The sequence below is a fragment of the Camelus ferus genome, chromosome 6 (assembly GCF_009834535.1).
Source record: "Camelus ferus isolate YT-003-E chromosome 6, BCGSAC_Cfer_1.0, whole genome shotgun sequence".
In the NCBI taxonomy this organism is placed as follows: Eukaryota; Metazoa; Chordata; class Mammalia; order Artiodactyla; family Camelidae; genus Camelus; species Camelus ferus.
The window spans coordinates 31,506,190-31,526,121 of NC_045701.1; the positions used below are offsets into that span (position 1 = coordinate 31,506,190).

The following is a 19,932-nucleotide window of genomic DNA, read 5'->3' on the forward strand; positions in this document are numbered from 1 at the left end:
GGCTCCGAGCACAGCGGGGCAGAGCTAGACCTCCAGCGGCCCGCCTGTCCCCCTAGCCCACTCCCTCCTCTGCAGTCTTGACGGCGTTTGTGTAGGAAGGCGTAGCACTGTGGCTCTAATGACTACAAGCTCACCTTTGGAGCAGGAACCACGGTAACTGTAAGAGCAAGTAAGTAAGAAGGGAAAAGTCAGAATCAGTTTAAAACAAAATGATGGGTACAACTGCATGCACTTCCGCCTGGGAAGCACAAAGGTCAGTAACTAAATTCCAAAAAGCTCTCCCAGTTTGCATTAGGACCCTAACCTGTCCACCTCATTTGCATCTCTCGCCGCCTCCTCCACCCCCGATGGCTCTCCTCCTCAGGCATGCTTTTGCCATGATGCTCTTGCTGAGAGCATGGGCTTCACGGTCAGATAAAAACCAAGTGAGCTATCTGAAATCATCTGAGGTCCCTAAAAAGAAAAAAGTAAGAGAGGATGTCACTGGGCTGTATTAAGATGGGGTAATAACTCTTTTCTAATATTTGAAGGACTGTCATCTAGAGAGGGAAGGGGTCAGTAGAGAAGGCAAAATCAAAACCAGTGGATGAAAGGAGATGTGTCTCAGCCTCCTCTGGAATCTTTTTGAACAAGTAGAACCAGCCTGCAGTGGAAAGGCTGCTCTGTGAAGTGTCAGACTCTTCCTCACGCTGGGTCCTTCCAGCCGACTATCCGATGCTGTGGAAAGGATTTCTATGCCATTTTAGATGTTAGACTGAATCATCTCTGGGCTCCCTTTCAACTCTAAGTGCTAAGATCTCATGACTCCAGCCTAGAGGATGAAAAGGTGAACTCAGAGCTCTTTCTTCTCTTTTTATTATTTTGATAGCCAAAGAAATATGCCATCGAATTATTCATGAGCTAAAGCCTATTTGGGATTTTTATACCTAGAAGATGGTGGGGTATGATTTCCCAGAGCCGTAAATGGGGAAAAAAAGAGCCATATCAGGAAGGGGGAGAAAAAGAAAGAAGAGAAAAAAGAATGCCTGAAGGGAGGACCAGAGGTTGAATGAGGGAGATGGGGTGATTTTGCAGAGGACAGATCTAGTCTATCAGAATTTTCACAAGTTCAGCTTTGGAAAGGGATCCGAGTAATGACAATCCAAGTAAGTGAGCAGCCTTTTATACTGGGAAATAGGACCAGGGAAGCAAAGTTCCTTTCAATTTAAATGCTCTCAAAAGGACGTGTAATTGCTTTCTGATGGGAGGGGGCCTCTGCTGGTGGGAAGACTATTGTTAGCACAGACCATTTGTACCCTGAGAGAGATAGCCTCTGAGATCTGACTGTCCAGCTCAGACTGTCAGCTGCCCAAGAAAAAGACTTAAAGCCACTTAAAGAGGATGGATGTGAATTTTCAACTCTGTCCCCTAGGGCAGGGGAGAGAGTGACAGGGAACATCAGGACCAGGTTCATGCAAAGGGGCCCAGCACTGTGTCGACAGAGGCTCAAGTCTGGGGAAGCTGTACTTTGGAAGAGGAACTCAGCTAATCGTATGGCCTGGTGAGTGGGTTTTTTCTACTCCAGGAAAACATTACTATGAAAAAATTGAAAAGGGAGATGAATGAATTTCCTTTGTCTTGAAACTAAGGGAATATGTGTATGGCCGCTTCTGGAGGACCCCCACCCTTCCTAGGTAGACTAGGATGCGGGAGCGAAAGGAAGGTCAAGATGACATAGGGTCCCTTTTAGGAACCTAAGAATCTGAGAGGAGCCTGTGTTTATCCCCACCCAAGGCAGAGCAGAAGGGCAGCTCCACTAGCATGTAGGGAGCATCCAGAAACACCGGCTCTGGTCCACATCCAACGCCGGGGGAAGGATACGGACCCTCGACCCAGACTGGGCATGCCAGACTGAGGGACAAGGTTACAAGCTTTATTCTTCTGGAGCCCTGTGATTCTTGGTCCTCTCCCTGTCAGAGGCTCCGTCAGCCCCTTTCTAAATACGAATGACCTCTCCATCGTATTCTGTAAACTTTCCCCAAGAAGCCTCCTCCCCACCAAGGAATGGGCTGTAGAATGGCTGGGTATGAAACCTGGACCGAGGGAAGCGCAGCAGCTCAGATGGCCCAGGTGGACCCAGGACTAAAGTACCTTCCTCTCTGTAGGGTCTGCCCTGGGCACTAAATTGAATATAGAGACCCTGACAGGGTGCCTGCCTGCGTATGGCTGTGTTCGCCAGCATTTCCAGTCTGGATGTATGAACAGCCTGACCCTGAAGGTTCCCAGAGCTTAAAGTCTTCCTGTTCTCAGGTCCCTTTGTGGGTTAAAAGTGGTCAAAAGGGCCCCTGAGTGAGGTCTTATTTGCTATTATCAATCTCACTCACAGATCCAGGTCCAAACAGCCAAAGCTTAGAAGTAAATAAATATTTGAAAGGGTGAGACCCAGGTGGGTGCCCACTGACAAGCACTCTCGCTCTGCAAAGTGGGCACAGCGCTAGGGGACAGGGTTACCCTAAACAGCACCACCCCTCCACTTTGCCACCACAGCCAAAGGAAATGGCCTTCGTGAGGCATCTCCAGAGTGTGATTTCCTTGGTCCCTGTGGTTTTTGTTGGGCCTCAAATCATTGTGTGACCAACACTGCAGGAAACAAGCTAACCTTTGGAGGAGGAACCAGGGTGTCAGTCAAGCCGAGTGAGTACCAGCTCTTGGGCCACAATTATGTTTCCAACACTGGAGCAGACACCTAGTCATCAATCTTAAATTGAGTGTGCTGTGTGAGCCCAAATTAATCAGTCTCAAACTTGCCTGAAAAATGTTTAGTGTTGTTTCTAATGCATAGGCACACAGGAATGCACAAATTCAGTGCAGGTAAACAATACTACTGTCTTGATATTTTCTAAGGTTTGTCTTCTTAGGAAGAGGAAGACAATTAAGGCACTCTCCTCATTTCTTCATATCTTTTATCCGATTGTCCTAGGAGGCTGGGGAAGATGGGAAGCGGTGATTCTCTCTATTCAGAGTTGTTAAGTGATTTGAACGCGGTCACAATAGCAGGGCCGGGTCCCACGTGTTCTAAGGTTCAATATATTGCTGTCTGCTCAGGCTGCAGCCTCTATAACCATCATCCTGATTTATCTCCTCTGGCCCTCATTTTTCCCAATTAATGCAACTGAAATATTGATAACTCTTATCTCCTGGCTCACAGAAAGCGTGTGAGGATTAAAAAGACATTGCTCTGAAAAAGCTGAGCTGGAGGTTTGTTTAGAGAGGTTTTTTTGGCCGGCGGGGGGGGGGGAGGGGCCAGTGAATATTGTTTTTGTTGTTGACAGTATGTCTTTTTCATTAGGGAAGAGAGTAAAGAAGGGAGAGGGATTTGAAGGCCAGAGCAATATGATCAATACATGAACACGTACAAATAAGTCATCAAGGTGTTCAACTCAGAGCCAAAAGACCGTGTGAATCTGGCTCAGCCACTCACCAACCACGTGCCCACAGGGCAGCTCTCTTACCCTCTGTTCGTCTCTGACATGGAGATTAGGAGTCTAGCTCTGCTGAGCGTGAAGGATTTTTGTAAGTCTCCAATGAGATAATATATGTGAAATCTCTTTGAAAAGCATGGGCAGTCAGACGATTCATGATTTTTTAAAAGTCAGATTTTTATGAAAAATTCCATTTCAGAGTAAATCTGAGGGTGAGCAAGGGCTTCATGGGCTTTGGCATTGTTAGAGCAAGAGTTGAATTTGGATATAAGGTGAACCTTTCTCGTTATGAGAAAATAGGACGTGAGAAATCGGTGACTCAGACCATCCCTGGAGGTCTTCAAAAACCTGAGCACGTTGGGAGAGAAATGTGTGAGGTTGTGAGCTTGCAGCAAATGGTTTCAGAAGTTTCCTACCGTTCCGAAGAGTGTGTGAGTGGAAGACTTTTCTTGACTTTACCTAAATATGCGCTTAGTGTTCAACTGGGTTTCAACCAAGTGAGAGAAGCTGGATGAATTCCTGTGCTTGAAAAATGAGGCTCACTCTGGTTTTTGTGGTGAAATAGATCACTGTGGGGTTTTCAAGCGCCCAGAAGCTGGTATTTGGAAGGGGGACCATGGTGCAGGTGAATCTTAGTAAGTATTGCCATGAAATTTGAATTCAATTAGTTATTGAGACATGTAACAGGGTTTTTGTAAATTTAAGTGTACTTGGTTTATTCAGATTTAGTGGGGAGCCGAGCTCTCCCCACATCCTCCCCATCCTAACCAAAAGAGCTCATCTTGCTAGGTAATGGTTTGCACTGTTTGCCAGCTTAATAGGGAAGCAGAATGGAAGAAGTCTCCCTCTCTGAGTGGCCAGCTCCATCAGAAAACCCATCAGAGAAACACTCTGAGATGCCAATACCTTCTCTTCCGGTTGGCCCTCAACAGCCGGTACCACAGTCTCCATTGCCCAGATGACATCCCAGAGTCACTCTGGAAGAACTACCTTTCCTAACCAGGTACTTACATGGTGGAACTAGATCTAGTACTTCGACAGGGAGAAGGCATGATCTAAGCATCCATGTCCGTCATGGACACTGGTGACTTGGAGCCTGGCTCTCAATTTGCTTATCTTTAAATGGAGATGATAATTAATTCCTCCATGCTTGGATCTCACTCCAGATGTCCTCAGAGGGACCTTTCCTGCCCAACCAATCTAACCAGCCACCAAGCATGGCTCTCTATCCCATTACCCAGCCTGATTTTACTCATGTGATCTCCATATTTGTTTATGTGTGCCTCCCCCTAGACTGGCGACACCACGGGGACAGGGACAGTGTCCTAGTGGCTTTCTGCTGTATCCCCAGTGCCCAGCACAGTGCCTTACACATGGAGGTGTTCAGTGAATAGTTACTGAGTGAGCAACTACCACTACCCTCCATCTCACAAAATAACAGAGTTTTGTTATTACACGCCCAAACACCGAAAGCTCCATAAGTGTCCATTGTTTATAGTTATATACACAGCAGAGGGAGTGAGCAAGTACTCAAGGTATTCGCAGGGCCTCATTTCACTGTGCCTACCAGGGAGGAAGTGCGCTGACCTTTGGGAAAGGAACCATCGTATCAGTGAGTCCCAGTAAGTACCTGGTTATTATTGATCATGATGCCTGTACTTATCCTGCAGACTTAAGTCACACAGGTGACTAAATGTCTCCTTAATCTTTCATTCAAGGAGTATTGGGGTTTATTGATGAAAGCCATTAAAACAAAATGGAAAAAATGGATGCTGTCCCACATCTCTAATACTCCAAGCATATCCCCTGTTCCACTCATGCTCACAATCTTTTTAAAGATTTTAAAATGATAAAAGAGGAAAAAACCTACAGGGATAGGAGCAAATCTGCTAAGTGCTCATAAAATGAGCTTGTGTACCAGTGTTGATTCCTAAGTAAAAATGGGAGTCAAAGCCGATATCCTTTGGCTGGTGAAATAAGATTACTTGGCAAAATTCTGCAAATTTTTTGAAGGAAATGTGTCAGAGTCGTCTAGAGAATATCACTTAGACTCTTCTCAGATTTTCTCCAACATCAATACTATTGTGCCCTGAAAAGAGGCTTTCAGAGGCTTAATTCCATGGCGTAGTCTTTATTTCAATAATAAAAAGGGGGGAAATCCCAGCCAGAGTTCCCAGGAGGGAGGACAGATACATGCTAATCACATTAATCTATTATCTAGGTAGCTCAGGAATTGTTGTCAGGTAGCGCGGTGCTGTGATTTATAACACATTCATCTTTGGGAGAGGGACAAGATTATCAGTAAAACCCAGCAAGCAGACAGTATGTCACTGAAATAGGAGGCTTAATGTGGCTACTGAGGCCCATTGAACTTACTGCAGTGTTTGTAGGGCCCACGTGTCAAGAAATTAATGGTTTATGCAGACTTAAGTGCATTCTGATGTGGAAAGAAATGTTAAAGTAATGGCACAGAGGATAGAAAGATCTAACTGTGGAGGAAAAATCGACATGTCGATGAACCAAAAATAACAGACTGAAACAGCCCAGAGAGCTGATCATAAAGAAAAAGGCAGAAGGTTTGGCTGAACACTTCCTGTCCTTCTCAACCTGGCTTGACCAGTGCACCTGGGCCACAATTTCTTCACCTGTAAAATGAAAATATTTAATCTCGCCTCAAAAAATGTTTAAAGATAAAATAAGCTAATGGATATGAAAGTGTTGCATAAACTAGTGAATGTTATACACATGTAAAATATGATTATTATTTGTCTTCAGAACAAAAACAAAAGGCTAGGACAGCTAGTATAATTCTTTTAACAGGAAGAAAATACATAGGTTCTTAGTAAAAAGGCTATTTTCATGTGGCTCCATAGCCATAGACGTTGGTAAAAACCACTCTCTCTTGCGCTGAAGTACAGCCACTTAAACGTCAACCACATGAAAATGGCAGGAGAGAGGAAGCCATTCTGTAAAGGCCTGCATTGTGGTGTGAATTTTGGGGGCAGCCAAAAGGTTACCTTTGGAACTGGAACAATGCTTCGGGTCACCCCAAGTAAGTCTAAATCCCTCGGCATTCCTCCTTACTTGTGTTGTCTCCTCTCAGATAGTCACGTTTGGAGCACATAAGGGGATGTAACAGGCCTTTTCTGGCCATTTTCAGAAGATTTAAGTAAAGATATTGTAGAAGGATCCCTCATCCATCTCTTAACATTCTGATGCTGTTGTTGCATCCAAGTTGAGTTCTTTCTTAATAGAAAAGAAAGCTAAGACATTACCTATGAGGCCAATGGAAAACAGTAAATTTGCCAATGATAAGAACTAAAAAGAAGGCAATTGGTGTTTTTTTTTAAACAGAAGCAGAGTGGGTGCCGTTTAATCAGAGGGGCACCTGGCTTTGGGAGCAGAACAGGACCTGAGTGAGTAACCAGGCTACCACTGAGCCGCTAAGCCTGTGGGGTAATTTGACTGTAGGAGCAGGAAGCTGTCACGTAGAATGATCTTCATGCTATTCTATGAAATTTCAAATTGATTGAAGTTAAAATTAGGAAAGATGCTATGGCAGGAATCTAAAAATTGATAAGTATAATGGAGACAAAAGAAGGACTGGGCACCTCTGTTGTAAACAGAGTTGAAAAGCACGGGTTTGATGGTGGTAGACTCAGAGCTGTGGGCAGACAGAGGCTTCATTTTACATGTTGCACAATAAAGGCCCATATTTGGGTCAAATGGCCCGTGTGTTATGTGGAATGTAAAGAGAAGTTAAGATGTAGTACCCGGCGGGGAGGGTATAGCTCAGTGGTAGAGTGGGTGCTTAGCATGCTCGAGGTCCTGGGTTCAGTCCCCACTACCTCCATTAAATAAATAAACAAACAAACAAACCTAATTGCCTCCCCCTAAAACAAACAAAAAAAGTAAATAAAATAAAAATAAATTTAAAACAAAAGATGCAGCGCCCTCCGTAGGGCATAGGGCTGCATCAGCCCTGGGTGTGAGAGGACGTGCTGGCTTGCGGGGGTTCTGGGCTGACTGTGAACCACTGTGGGAGTGATGGAGGCTACAGATGGACCTTCGGGAGTGGGACCAGACTGCTGGTCAGGCCTGGTAAGTAGAGTATCAGAGGAATAACAGGAAGATTGATGCAAATGTTCTCCTGTCTCAGGAGAGGGCGGTGTCACGGAGGATGAGCTGGAGTTTGCGGGGAAGGACTGTTTCTAGGGCCCTAATGTCTGTTTCTAGCGGGAGAATGAGCCCCAGGACAGCTACAGTCTCACTCTCGCAGGAATAAGGAGGGCGAGGCTTCTCTCATAGCTCCTCCTAATACTTATTTGTCCTGTGCTAAAAAGCCTCGTGCATCAGGGCACTTGTGCAGCAGTGCTGGTTCAACCCGCTTAGCCCTGCGTCACCTGTTCTTCAGTTGTGAAATGAGAATAATAGTATCAAAGTTCCTGGCACAGGTATGGCCTGCGTAAGGCAAGGTGATACGTACAGATGGTTAACCCACTCGGCATATGACGTGTTCTCCACAAATGCTGGTCTTCCTTCCCTTCCCTAAGCAGTCAGAGGTTGAAAGGCCCAACACTGCAGGCCCTTTTTGTATGGGGGTTTGCTAGAGTGTGAACTCAGGATACAACACACTTACCTTTGGAAAGGGGACTGTGCTTCTGGTCTCTCCAGGTAAATGCGAACCCCGTCCCACCCCTGTTTTCCTGTTCTCTGATTTAAGGTTTCTCCAGGTACTTACTGTGCTTTTACCCTTATGGACAGATCATCCTTGTCTTATCAGTTGACCCAGGAATTTATGGTTGAGCCTTCATGGAAGATTTTAAAAAAAAATTTTTTTTTAGGTTTTTTTTTTGGTGGGGGGAGGGAGGTAATTATGTTTATTTGTTTACTTTTTTTAGAGGAGGTACCAGGGATCAAACCCAGGACTTTGTGCATGCTAAGCATGTGCTCTACCATTTTGAGCTATACCCTCCCCTGGAAGATTTTTTTTTTTAATGAGAATAACTGACAGAAGAATTGAAAATAACTGTAGAATTAATCACTAAGTCAGAACAGAATAGAGACTAACACCTGGACAATGAGGACAAACCTGGCTTCTCCAGAAACAGCCTGGCTTCCTGTCTAAAGACCAGACTAGACTGTAGTCTCTCCCCAGGCTCTTACCTTCCATATCCCCTATTTAGCTGTGAAATCTTGGACAATCCGTGATACACAGAGCTACAGAAATCTTTCATCACTGAGAGGATCTGCCTATTAAAACTGAAAGATCCTTAAGAGCAGAGACTCTTGTTATAAACCGTGAAGTGTCTAATATGGTCCTTTGACAAAGTAAGTGCTTGATAAATGCTCGTTTAATTGAATTCAAACATCCAGAGAAGTCCAGTTTCCAGGCTGAAGGGAAGAAGAGAACGTAGTGAGAGACACAGTACCTTCAGAATGTGGTGAAGTGGGAAAGACATGAGACTGAAAATCAAATAGACCCATGTTTTGATCTCTGCTACCAACTAGCAGGGTAACTTGGAGCAGATCTCTGGCCTCCGGGGCCCAGTTTTCTTATGTATAAGCAGGGAAGTGGCTGACCTCTCTGGCCTCCTGGCACCAGCAGCCTATGAATTTATTCCGTTTGGGGTAGGGAGAAGCTTTTTACCCATATGAATAAGTCAAATTGTTATATTGAATCTGAAGTGTTTTCTAACTCAGTAGGGTAAATCGGGAAAAGGGGTGAAGCGACAAGAAGGGAGTTTACTGTGAGGTATCACGCACTGTGGGACTCACGGGAGGAGCAAACAAGCTCACCTTCGGGAAAGGCACCCGGCTAAAAGTGGAACTGAGTAAGTGTGCATTCTATGGTGACTACAGATGTATTCTGGTGACGGTGAATGGGAGAAAAGGAGATGTCATTTTTGTCATTTGTATCTGATTTATAATTAACCATAACCTAGTGCTGAAGTATTAAGAATTGTGACACCCAGATAAATTAGTGAAGATATGCAAAGAATATACAAGCATATTTTTTTTTCCCCTTTAACGGAGGCACTGGGGATTGAACCCAGGACCTCGTGCACACCAGGCATGCGCGCTACCGCTGAGCTAAGCCCTCTAGCCCCAAGCATATTTTCTTTAGGGTGGAATTCAGCAAACCATTAGGGCTTTTCCTAAGATGCGAGGCTGACAAAAACTGTCCAGTATCAGAGTTTTTAGGACTAGAATTAAGCTAAATGGAGCCCGAAAGAGGGAAAAACTTAGAAGAGCAGAAAGCTGCATGGCCAGGATCTAATAGATCCACTGCCATTGATTCTGAGACTCGCTGAGGGGAGGATATTCAAGGTCACTTCACCGATGCCCCCAATAAGCCATACCCAGTTCATTCCAGAAATTATACCCCTTGGCACTAAACACTATTCACAAAGAGTCAGTGAAATGCAGAGAAAGGAGCCCAGGGCCTCTGGTTTCAGCCTAGAGTTCTACATTTGACTGAGCCTCCAACTGGCTGCATGACACTGAGCAAGTCACTGCCCCTCTGTGTGCCTCAGACTCCTCCAGGGTGAGGTGAGAGGGTGGAAGCCCTCAAAATCTGTGGTTCTGGGATCTTATTTCTATACAACCCCAGAGTTTATACACCTCGAGGGTATGGACTCATATGGCTATTTCATAAACAAATTCTATAACACTAAAAAAAAGAAAAAATTTTGTTAATCTATAATTTAACTTAACATAGAAATAAAAACTGCCTTCTCAGTACCTATGATGTGTGGATACAGTGCTAGGTGCATGACATACGGTATTGTTTATCTTCAAACAACTCTATGGGGCAAGGAGCAGTAGCCCTATTTTACAGAAGAGGAAACTGAGGCTCAGAGAAGTAATTACCCAAGACCCCAGGGTTAGTGACTGGAAGTATCTAGATTCAAGCCAGGATCTGCCTGCCTGATCTCAAAGCCTTGCTCTTTCTACTACATGATGTCACAGAACTGTGCCAGCGCTTACTTAGAAATGACACAGGATGCCAGACAGAGTGAGTAAAGAAATACATGGAATTTGTCTTTTCCATTCTTAGATACTGTCTTGACTTAGAGATGGAGCATTGGAAAATCTTGACTTGAATGCCCCAAATCTAAAGGATTCCCTTCCCTTTTCAATGAGGAAACAAGTAGAACAGGGGCTGCTGGGAGCATTCACCCCAATGGAGAGAGGAGAGAAAGAGCTGGCAGTGGCCACTCCCTAGTTCTGACCAGCGCTTTCCCTCACTATTTCTTGTATTTTCCCCAGGCAGACCAGTCTCCAGGGTAATGACCAACACATGCCTGACTCATCTGCGAGTTATAGAAATGTGCAGTGTTGGGGCCGCTTTGAACATTGCTGGATCATAGAACTTTAGCTCTAAAAGGGAGGTTCAGACCTCTTTTTTTTTTCCAGTAAGGAAATTAAGACCCAGAAAGGTTTGTTGAATTATCTAATTTCATAACTTCAGTGAGAACTAGAGCCAGGACTAAAGCCTGGGGATCCTGGTCCCTGGGCCATATTCCATGACTACTGTTTGGCAAACTAACCCTTCCAGGAGGTAGGAGATACGAGATTGTTGATGAACAGGAAAAAAAAACAAATGGGTTCTACTGGGGGAATATACAAAAGTGCTCCTTCCCATGGGCTCCAGGTGCCTGCTGCCCAGCTGTGGTATAAAAATGCCGGGAAAAGGAAATGGCCCATTTTGTCACAGCACACATCACTGTGGGCAATACTGGAGCCTTCAAATTTGTCTTTGGGACAGGAACAAGACTATTTGTTGAAGCAAGTAAGTTCCATGAAATAACCTGATTTGTACTATAGTTGAAGGATATCTGTTTTCACTGATTTTTCCCCAAGGGTTTTGTCTGCTATTTAAATAACAAGGTAGGTTGGCGATGAGAATGTTGCATTATTCGTATCCATGAGCCTCATTCGTGCAAGAAACATAGTGAACACTTAGGAAGTGTGGATGGCTATAACTACCTTAGATCCTGTCTAGAACTGAAACTCTGTAATTATATATTCATGTAATATATAGAATAACTTTTTCTACCTGAATATTCATGACATTTTTTTTAAAATCCTCCGTATACAAAGCAGGATCTCCTATTGGGTTCTGATTATTTATTGTCATCTTCCAATAGTCTTAGAAATTACCATTAAATAGTAAAAATGATATGCCTCTTCCCACGTTGGCGCATGCACACAGACACGGGGACACACTTAGTAAATAACTTGTGTGTGACTTGGGAATCCCAGACTATGGCCCAGCTATAAGGTACCATGTTGTGTAGAGCTGGCCCAGCTACAGGGTACCATTTTGTATAGAGGTACATCAGAGTGTGAACACAGACTACCAGAAGCTCACATTTGGAATTGGCACCCAACTTTTGATCAGCCCAAGTAAGTCAGATCTCCAGAAATGTGTGACCCCACTTCCAATATTGGGTTTGTATTTATACAGGTCTATAAAAGAATATGATGATGATCGTTATTTTTACCACTACTAGTTTGTTATTATTGATCTTATCAATGTTACTAACTTGGAATATTTTTTTCCTGCTAAATTATTCTTTTTGCCCTTTAAGGGGATCAATGTCAACATATCAGGAGAAAAATGCTTGAGTTTCCTTTGGAGTCAAGTACTTTACTTGTTCATTCATTTGCCCCCTCTCTGCTGAGGGTCAGTATGAACCTCACGATGTGTTGGGTTTTATGCCTCCTCCTGATTCTGTCTCTGAGAGATGCTTCCTTGGTTTTTCCCTGCCGAAGCACTTAAATTTTGCAGCTCGCATTTATCCAAAGTATACTTAACTTTTAACCTCCCCCCAAAACTGGCCTCCTTGCCACAATAATTATGCACAGTAAAAGTCAGCTCAACTCAGTAAGTGATTATTTTGTGTCATCAACAAGCCAGGGGCCATAGGTGGTTTAGAAAGAAATGAACAAACAAAGAGAAGAAGTGTTAAGATGTGGTTCTTGCTCTGAGGAACTTTCAGTCTTATCAGAGAAACAAAACACCCATCTATTAAAAGTCTAATAACAATTGATACATGAGTGTGCCAAGAAGGGTGCTGTGTGTGGTCGTGCACAGGACCTGGGACCCTACTGGCTGGAGGCAGGACAGCGGTGACAATGGACGGTCCACATTCCCTGGCAGAGAGCAAGCAGGATCCTGCCCCTGTGTTTCTAGGGGGAAAAAATTAAGACTGTTATCTGCTGAGATGTTAGACTTTCTTGATAAAAAGGCCCCTTGACAGAAAGCAGCCTTGACTGAGGAGAGGACAGAAAACAGTAGAAACAGGAATGAGTCAGGCATGAGTCACCCAGGACTCTCGTTCAGCCCCCGAGGGGATGCGGTGACTGAGTCACGCCGAGGCGTGTTTTTAGCATGTGCCCCAGCACAGCTTGCTGGAAATGCTCTTGCTCCTTCTCTTTCTGGCAAAGCGAAAAATGCTTCTTTGCATGCGACCCCGAGAAAATGGTGCCTTCATCTCAGGCCTGGCAGCTGAGGTGGGAAAATGCCCGCTGCTGCCTGGTATCTTTAGAATTAGGCACACCCGCCGGGCCTATGTCGGAGGCAGTTTTTCGCAAAGTTCTGTAAAGGTTCTGTTTTTCCCAGAAGAGAAACAGCCAGAGGCTGTTTGTTGATGGCTGTGATGGGAAAATGGAGGCGATGGGTAGCATCGGGGAGGAAGCTGCTACAACCATCAGGGAAGCCCCTTCAAGTCACCCCAGCCCCCATTACAGGGAAAAGGTTAGGACCAGCCTCTCCAGGTTCCCAGCTTTTAGAGCGACTGGGAAGCGTGTGTGTCCTCCACAAGAGGGTGGGCAAAGCCAGGACCTTTTTGTAATGCACTGACCTGGAGTGGGATTATGAAAACAGATTCACTTTTGGGAAGGGGACCCAAGTAGTGGTCACACCAAGTAAGTAAGCCGGGATCCTCCTGTGTATATGACCCCCTCACCCACCCAGTGCTGTTCCTACCCGGGTGCTGGACCATGGGAGGGGGGAGGGTGTGTCCTCCATCAATGCCACACCTAACGTTCTTAGAAGGTAACTGTCCCAAACCTGTGTGTGCCCCTTGTTCCTTCCAGCCTCCCTTTCTCTCAGCATCTCCACTGAAAATATAATATAAAATCTCCTTTGCCCTCCATCCTGGGAGCCCTTGTATCTGACAAAAGAGCAACAGAGTCAGACCCTGCGGTTGCCCCAGGCAAGCAGGGTGGTGGCTCCTGCTGGGGAGTTGCTGCCCTGCTTCTCTGAGGGAGTGTGTGTTTTCTCCTGGGTAAAGGAGGTGGGGAGCTCTCCAGTCCACAGCTCCTGGCTCCCATCACTGCCGGTGTGCATCAAGGCTCAGGGGCTCCAGGACAGCTGTGGGAGATTCCTGCAATGCTGGGGGCATCGCCAGTGTTCCCTTGGACTGTGGCCCCAACACTACTGAGGCAATAGGTAGAATGAGGTCATGTGAGATGGGTTTTGGCAAAGGCTTTCCCTGCTGTGTGTATCAGGAGGAAACTATGGACTTACCTTTGGAAGAGGGACCAGGCTTGTTGTTCATCCATGTGAGTATTATAGAGACGGTCAAGGGACATTTTGTAGACAGAGAATATATTATGGAAGGATATTGCAATAATGAGAGAGTCTGTGATCGGTCTGCTCTGTCGTTAAAGAGTCCTCTGTGGTCTGGGAGTAACTTATCATTATGTCAGCTCTAATGAAATGACTGAGGCTCTGCTGTATAAGGGTTTTGCGTGCACAGTGCTTGCAGAGGACAAACCCCCGAGGTCTGAGAAAAGAGACTTCACTCTTGGTTGGGGCTCTGAAGCAGAACTGTCTTCTTGGCAGCCAAGGTTCCACCCTGCCCCTCAGCCCCCTGCTTGTGAATCTCTCTCACCACGTCCCCTTGGGTCCATGAGACATCTGCCCTACACATGAGCATCCCCAAGCCAGAACGCTGAGGCACCCTGGGCTGTGCGGCAGAAACGGATCTCCTCTGGCTGCAAGAAGCTGCAAGAAGGCTTATTCCTCCCTGCATTGTAAAGCATTGCTGGGAATCATTGTATTATTAGCTGCTGTGTACCAAATGCCTGACATGTGCCAGTGATAAACTCTGTCCTTCATAGAATTTCTCACTCAATGCTCACAGCCATCCTAATACTAGGGAGTTGATATTATGCCCACTTTACAGATGAGGAAACAGAGGCTTGGGACAAGTAACTTGCCCAAGATCACACTGCTAGGAATGACAGGGCTAGAATTTAACACTAATCCATTCGGCTCCAGGGTCTTATTGTTAATCCTGCCACCACACTGCTACCACCATCCTTGCTCCATGAAGAAAGACCCCAGACCTCCAAGGCTACCTGTTTGGTCCTTGGTTTGCCCATCCTGAGCCTTCCTGCCATGGTGACTGTGGCAGCCTTGGTCCAGGACTCGGTGTTTCTGAAGAGATGAGTCATTGAATTGGGTCAGCAGGAGGCAGGTATGGCAGGGAGGCAAGTAGAAACCAAGGGGGACTGATTATTATAAAGTGATGCAGGGATAAATCTGTCATCAAAACCATGGAACAGGCTGTTCTAAAGTTCTGCTCTCATGAGTGAAGGCTGTATATGGTTGTGGGGAGGAGGGGACACCGAGATGGGCAGCCACCCCAGGCTGGCAGGGGGCAAGTATTTGTATAACGTTGCACCAGGGTGCGAACACAGGCAGCAGAACACTCACTTTTGGGAGAGGAACCAGACTCCAAGTGCATCCAAGTAAGTGCTTGAACCTCAGCCTCCAGCCAAAGACACAGAAAGTCCCTACTCTGCCTTCTTAGCTGATGAGTCTGCACTTCCTGAACTAATTTCTCATGTTTCTTCATGAGGCTTGAATGTTTTGAAATTCGAATTCCCAGCCACTAGCTCAACAGTGGTTTATTATCTAAAGGTAGTAATTGCCAGTGGGGCCTGGCCTTTTCATCATTACAGAGATAGACTCTTTTGCTGTTTCTGGATTCCTTTGAGACAAAAGATCTTTATCAGAAAAGAAATCATGACTGATTCTGCCAAAAAATGTGTTTTTGTTACCATCTAGTTATCATGAAAAGTGATAAATTAAACTTCTCAAAGACCCTGGGCATCAGATACACTCTCAAAAATATCCATATTTAATTAAGAGAAGAACTTAGAGCCTAGATAATGCAGTAAAAACAATACTAAGTTTAGAAAGTGGAAACACACAGAATTTAAAAGATAAATGAAATAGTCCTAACAAAAGAAGATCGAGAGCAGGACTGCATTAAAAATGAATTAAAATATTTAGAAGGCTTTCATTCAACAAATATTTACTAGGTAACTGTTATATTCTAAGAACTATTCCAGATGTAAGGAAGGAAGGTGCAGGGTCCCTGCCATCCAGGATTTCTCGGTGGGTAAACATTCATATAAACCTACAATTACACCTGGAGTCACCATGTTGTGGTGAAAATACACACCAGCTGCATGGTCACAAAGGGGAAGGTATCCCGGCTTCCTATCCTAGTTGCCTGGTCTTACATGCATCTTGCACTGCACCATAAGCTCTGGGAGGCCAGGACCCTCTCTCCTCCATCCTTACACCTCCACACCCCAGCACAATGCCTGATGCATAGGTGTTACCGAACAAATGATCATTGAAAAAAATGCCTCTAGCTAGGAGAGTCAGGGAAGGCTTCATTGGAGGGGTAGTAAATGTTGCAAACATATTGGTTTAGACAGTAGCAAGTATTCTCCAACAGATTGTTGTTAGAGTCCAAAATAGGGAGATTACAGAATCCATCCAAACGTGCATGGGGGGGGGGGGGGCAAAAGTCCATCTCTCCCAGGAAAACTTCCGCCATATTTATCTGTTCATTTGAGGCCTCACCAAAGCCTCTTCCCTGCCATGGGTTATTCAGGCTGCATTTAGAAAGCCTGAAACCCATCATACTTCTTAAGAACCAGAGTTCAGAGACGTAAGAACTACAATACACATGATAGGGAAGCAGCACAAATGGGCTTCAGCAGCAAAAGGAAAGAGGCCCAATGATAAATACACGAAGTCTGTCTCCGCTTGAGGGATCACCCAGGCAACTTTGCCCCATCTGTTCTCAGGAAACTTTTCTCTATTAGGACCAGAATGTTCTTCGAAGTATACAGCTCCAAGGTATATAGATGTGTGGAAGGAAGACCAATACATTCACATCTGGGAAAGGTTTTAAAGTTGTCATTGTTCCTAGTAGGTAAACCCTGCGAGGTGTCGGGGCGATGTGGGTCCAGCCTGATGCCCTCGATCCATTCCTGACACAGCAGAATTTGCTACGTGTCTGACTAGTGTTCGGCAATTGCCCGAGTAGAATGAAGCTGTTTCACAATGATTAGAAGAAAATAATCAGCATCAAGGAGGCCCTTAATTGTGTGGGTAGGAGTTGGTAGGAGAACAAACAGATTCAGAACACGGAAAACTTAAGGATAAAATTGGACTGGAATTCAGGATGGAATTTTGTTTGGGGATTTTTTGTTGTTGTTGCTCTTGTATTTTATTGAAGTATAGTTGATTTACAATGTGGTGTTAGTTTCTGGTGTACAGCATAGTGAGTCAGTCATACATATATAAGCATATTCTTTTTTATATTCTTTTTATATTCTTTTTCATTATAGGTTATTGCAAGTTCCCTGTCCAATAACATAGGACTTTGTTGTTTGTCTACTCTATATACATATATAGGATGGAATTTTAAATTCCTTGAACTAGAGAAGAGACTTCCAAGGAATATATATCTAAACTTGTATATAAAATATACAGGAATATATATTAACCTCCACAAACATTAATGAGTGTTTTAAGGAAAACAAAAAAAGATTCTTAGATCAAGTAAGTTTGAGAAGCTCTGGATTTCCTCACTGCAAGATTTCTCAGAGCATTTAAAATGCTAATATTCATTGTCAGTCTTCAAGACTGAAATGCAATATACAGCATTTTCCACTTTTTTGAGCTTAGAATCTTTTTTTGCAGACAAATTTAGTACTAGAGTTCTGTGAAATTTTCACTGAAAGGACTTGTCTAAACCACTCTCAAATTTTGGAGATTTTTTTTCCCCATAAGACTGTCAACTCTAATCTTAGAAATCTCTAGAGAAGTAGATTCTCAGGCCTCATTGGCAACTCACTCCTGAGTCTCACAACCTTCATAGTTAAGCATCCCTCCTTGTGCATTTTATGTGAATACGTCTATGGCAATATTAGCCTCTCTCTCTCTCTCTCTGCTGTCAAGGAGTACTAGAACCCCTTCTTTTTCCTCTCTTTTTCTTTCTTTTTTTTTAATTGAAGTATAGTCTATTTATAATGTTAATTTTTGGTGTATAGCATAGTGATTATATATATATCTATATATAGATATAGATATACACACACACACACACATATATATATACATATTTCTTTTCATATTCATTTTCATTATAGGCATTACAAGGTACTGAATATAGTTCCCTGTGCTGTACAGTGGGATCCTGTTGTTTATCTATTTTATGTATAGTAGTTTGTATCTACAAATCCCAAACTCCCAATTTATCCCTCTCCACCCCATTTCTACCCTAGTAACCATAAGCTTGTTTTCTATGTCTGTGAGTCTGTCTCTGTTTTGCTAATAAGTCCATTTGTGTCCTTTTTTTTTTTTTAGATTCCACATATAAGTGATATCATACAGTATTTTTCTTTCCTTTCTGGCTTACTTCACCTGTATGACAATCTCCAGGTCCATCCATGTTACTGCAAATGGCATTATTTTATTCTTTTTTATGGCTGAGTAGTATTCCATTATGTGTATATGTGTATATATAAACACACACACACACACACACACACACCACAACTTCTTTATCTAGTCATCTGTCAATGGACATTAGGTTGCTTCCACATCTTGGCTATTGTAAACAGTGCTTCTATAAACACTGTATAACCACTTTCTAAAAGGAGAGCTTCCACAGGCCTCCCGTGATTAAGCCCTACCCCAAGTTTTCCATCTATTGCCAGTGCTGTGAATTTTCCCTCAAGACTGATTTCCAGTTAATCCCTGGCTCTTCTCCAGATTCTTCCAATTTTCCTCCTTCACTTTCAGTGACAGAATGGGCACTCATCATCCAGGAAGGCCTGACCAGCTCAAGGCCAGCTATAAGGGAAAGGTCTGTGAGGTGATTATTATACAGAAAGCAGAGGGATTAGGACTCAGTGGGCCAGACTTCTCTCTTGTGTCAGAGAAAGGGTGATTTTGGAGGAGCCTGTGAAACAGGGACAGGAGACATTGCCGCCCCAGTGAAGCTGACCCTGAGGGGGTTAGAGTTCTTGTAAAGCATCCTCCTAGGGTGTGCTGTCTGGTAGCTACAGTAAGCTGATCTTTGGAGCCGGGACCAGGCTGGCTGTACGCCCATGTGAGTATGACTGTGCAAATGACCAGGGCAAAGTAACCGACAACTTGTCTGTGAAAAAACCGGCAGTGATTTATGGCAAACTCAGGGATATATGAAACACTCGTTTCCATGTCTACAAACTCTTCCAGTAACTTAAAATGTTCCCATTTCTCATATTAAAGACAGAAGCACCAAGAGCCAATTGGGCAAGTGAAAATCAGAGCAGAATAATTTACAGAAACATAAAAAGAGTTGCAGATACTCAGTGCTTTCAGCCGAAGCCAATCATACCAGCACGAGATAATCCAAACATTCAGGAAATTAGCTAAGTACCCTTAGGGGAAAGAAATGAGTACAAACTCTTTTATTGCAGCAGGTAACTAAATCCCTGGATGGGCTAATGAGCGTGGTGTGGGGAGACCTGCTCACAGAATCTTCTTCTCTGGACTTTAGTAGAGTTTTGAACCACTCCCAGGATAAAAGTGACCCAGACCCTATCTGAATGGCAAATATGCCGTGTGAAATAACAAGGCATGAAGGCAGGGGGGTGTGGGGTTCAGAGCACAGCTTGGGAGGCTGGCAGATCTGGGAGAAAGTCTGGCTTTACCCTCTCCAGCTAATGAAGTCTCCACTTTCTCAACAGCAAAATGACAATAATCACATCATAATAATACGAGACAAGGCTTGGCATATAGCAAGTAATAAATGGAAGCTCTCCTAAATAATGATTATTATTATCATCATTATCATCAAGGCTTTGTTATACTAAAGCTTCATTATTATAAAGGGAAAAGGGAACCTTGGGAAGTAGAAAAACCTAAGAAACAAAGACCCAGGTTGCCTTTTAGGATGGTGCTCTCAGCCTGGTGGGTTCCAGCAGGTTAACATCAGGAAGGTTATTGCAAAGACCTTCCCCTCAGTGGGGATTCAACAGTGGTAACAAGTTAATCTTTGGAGCAGGGACCAGACTGAGTGTCCAGCCAAGTAAGGAGAGTGGGGCAAGGGTGGGCACTGACAACTGATTCTTCTTTGTCCAAGATGCTGAGTTGATG

The 19,932-nt window shown here is 44.2% G+C and overlaps 1 protein-coding gene, 1 non-coding gene and 1 gene segment (V, D, J or C); 1 reads left to right on the top strand and 2 right to left on the bottom strand.

Moving 5' to 3' along the window:
* Positions 1-19,932, top strand: part of LOC102522345 — a 268,545-nt gene that overhangs the window by 239,291 nt on the left and 9,322 nt on the right.
* DAD1 (defender against cell death 1) overlaps positions 1-19,932 on the bottom strand; it is a 55,872-nt gene that overhangs the window by 1,025 nt on the left and 34,915 nt on the right. The window lies entirely within an intron of this gene.
* Positions 9,493-9,564, bottom strand: TRNAT-GGU. Its single transcript has one exon. It is a non-coding gene; the product is annotated as a tRNA-Thr (tRNA).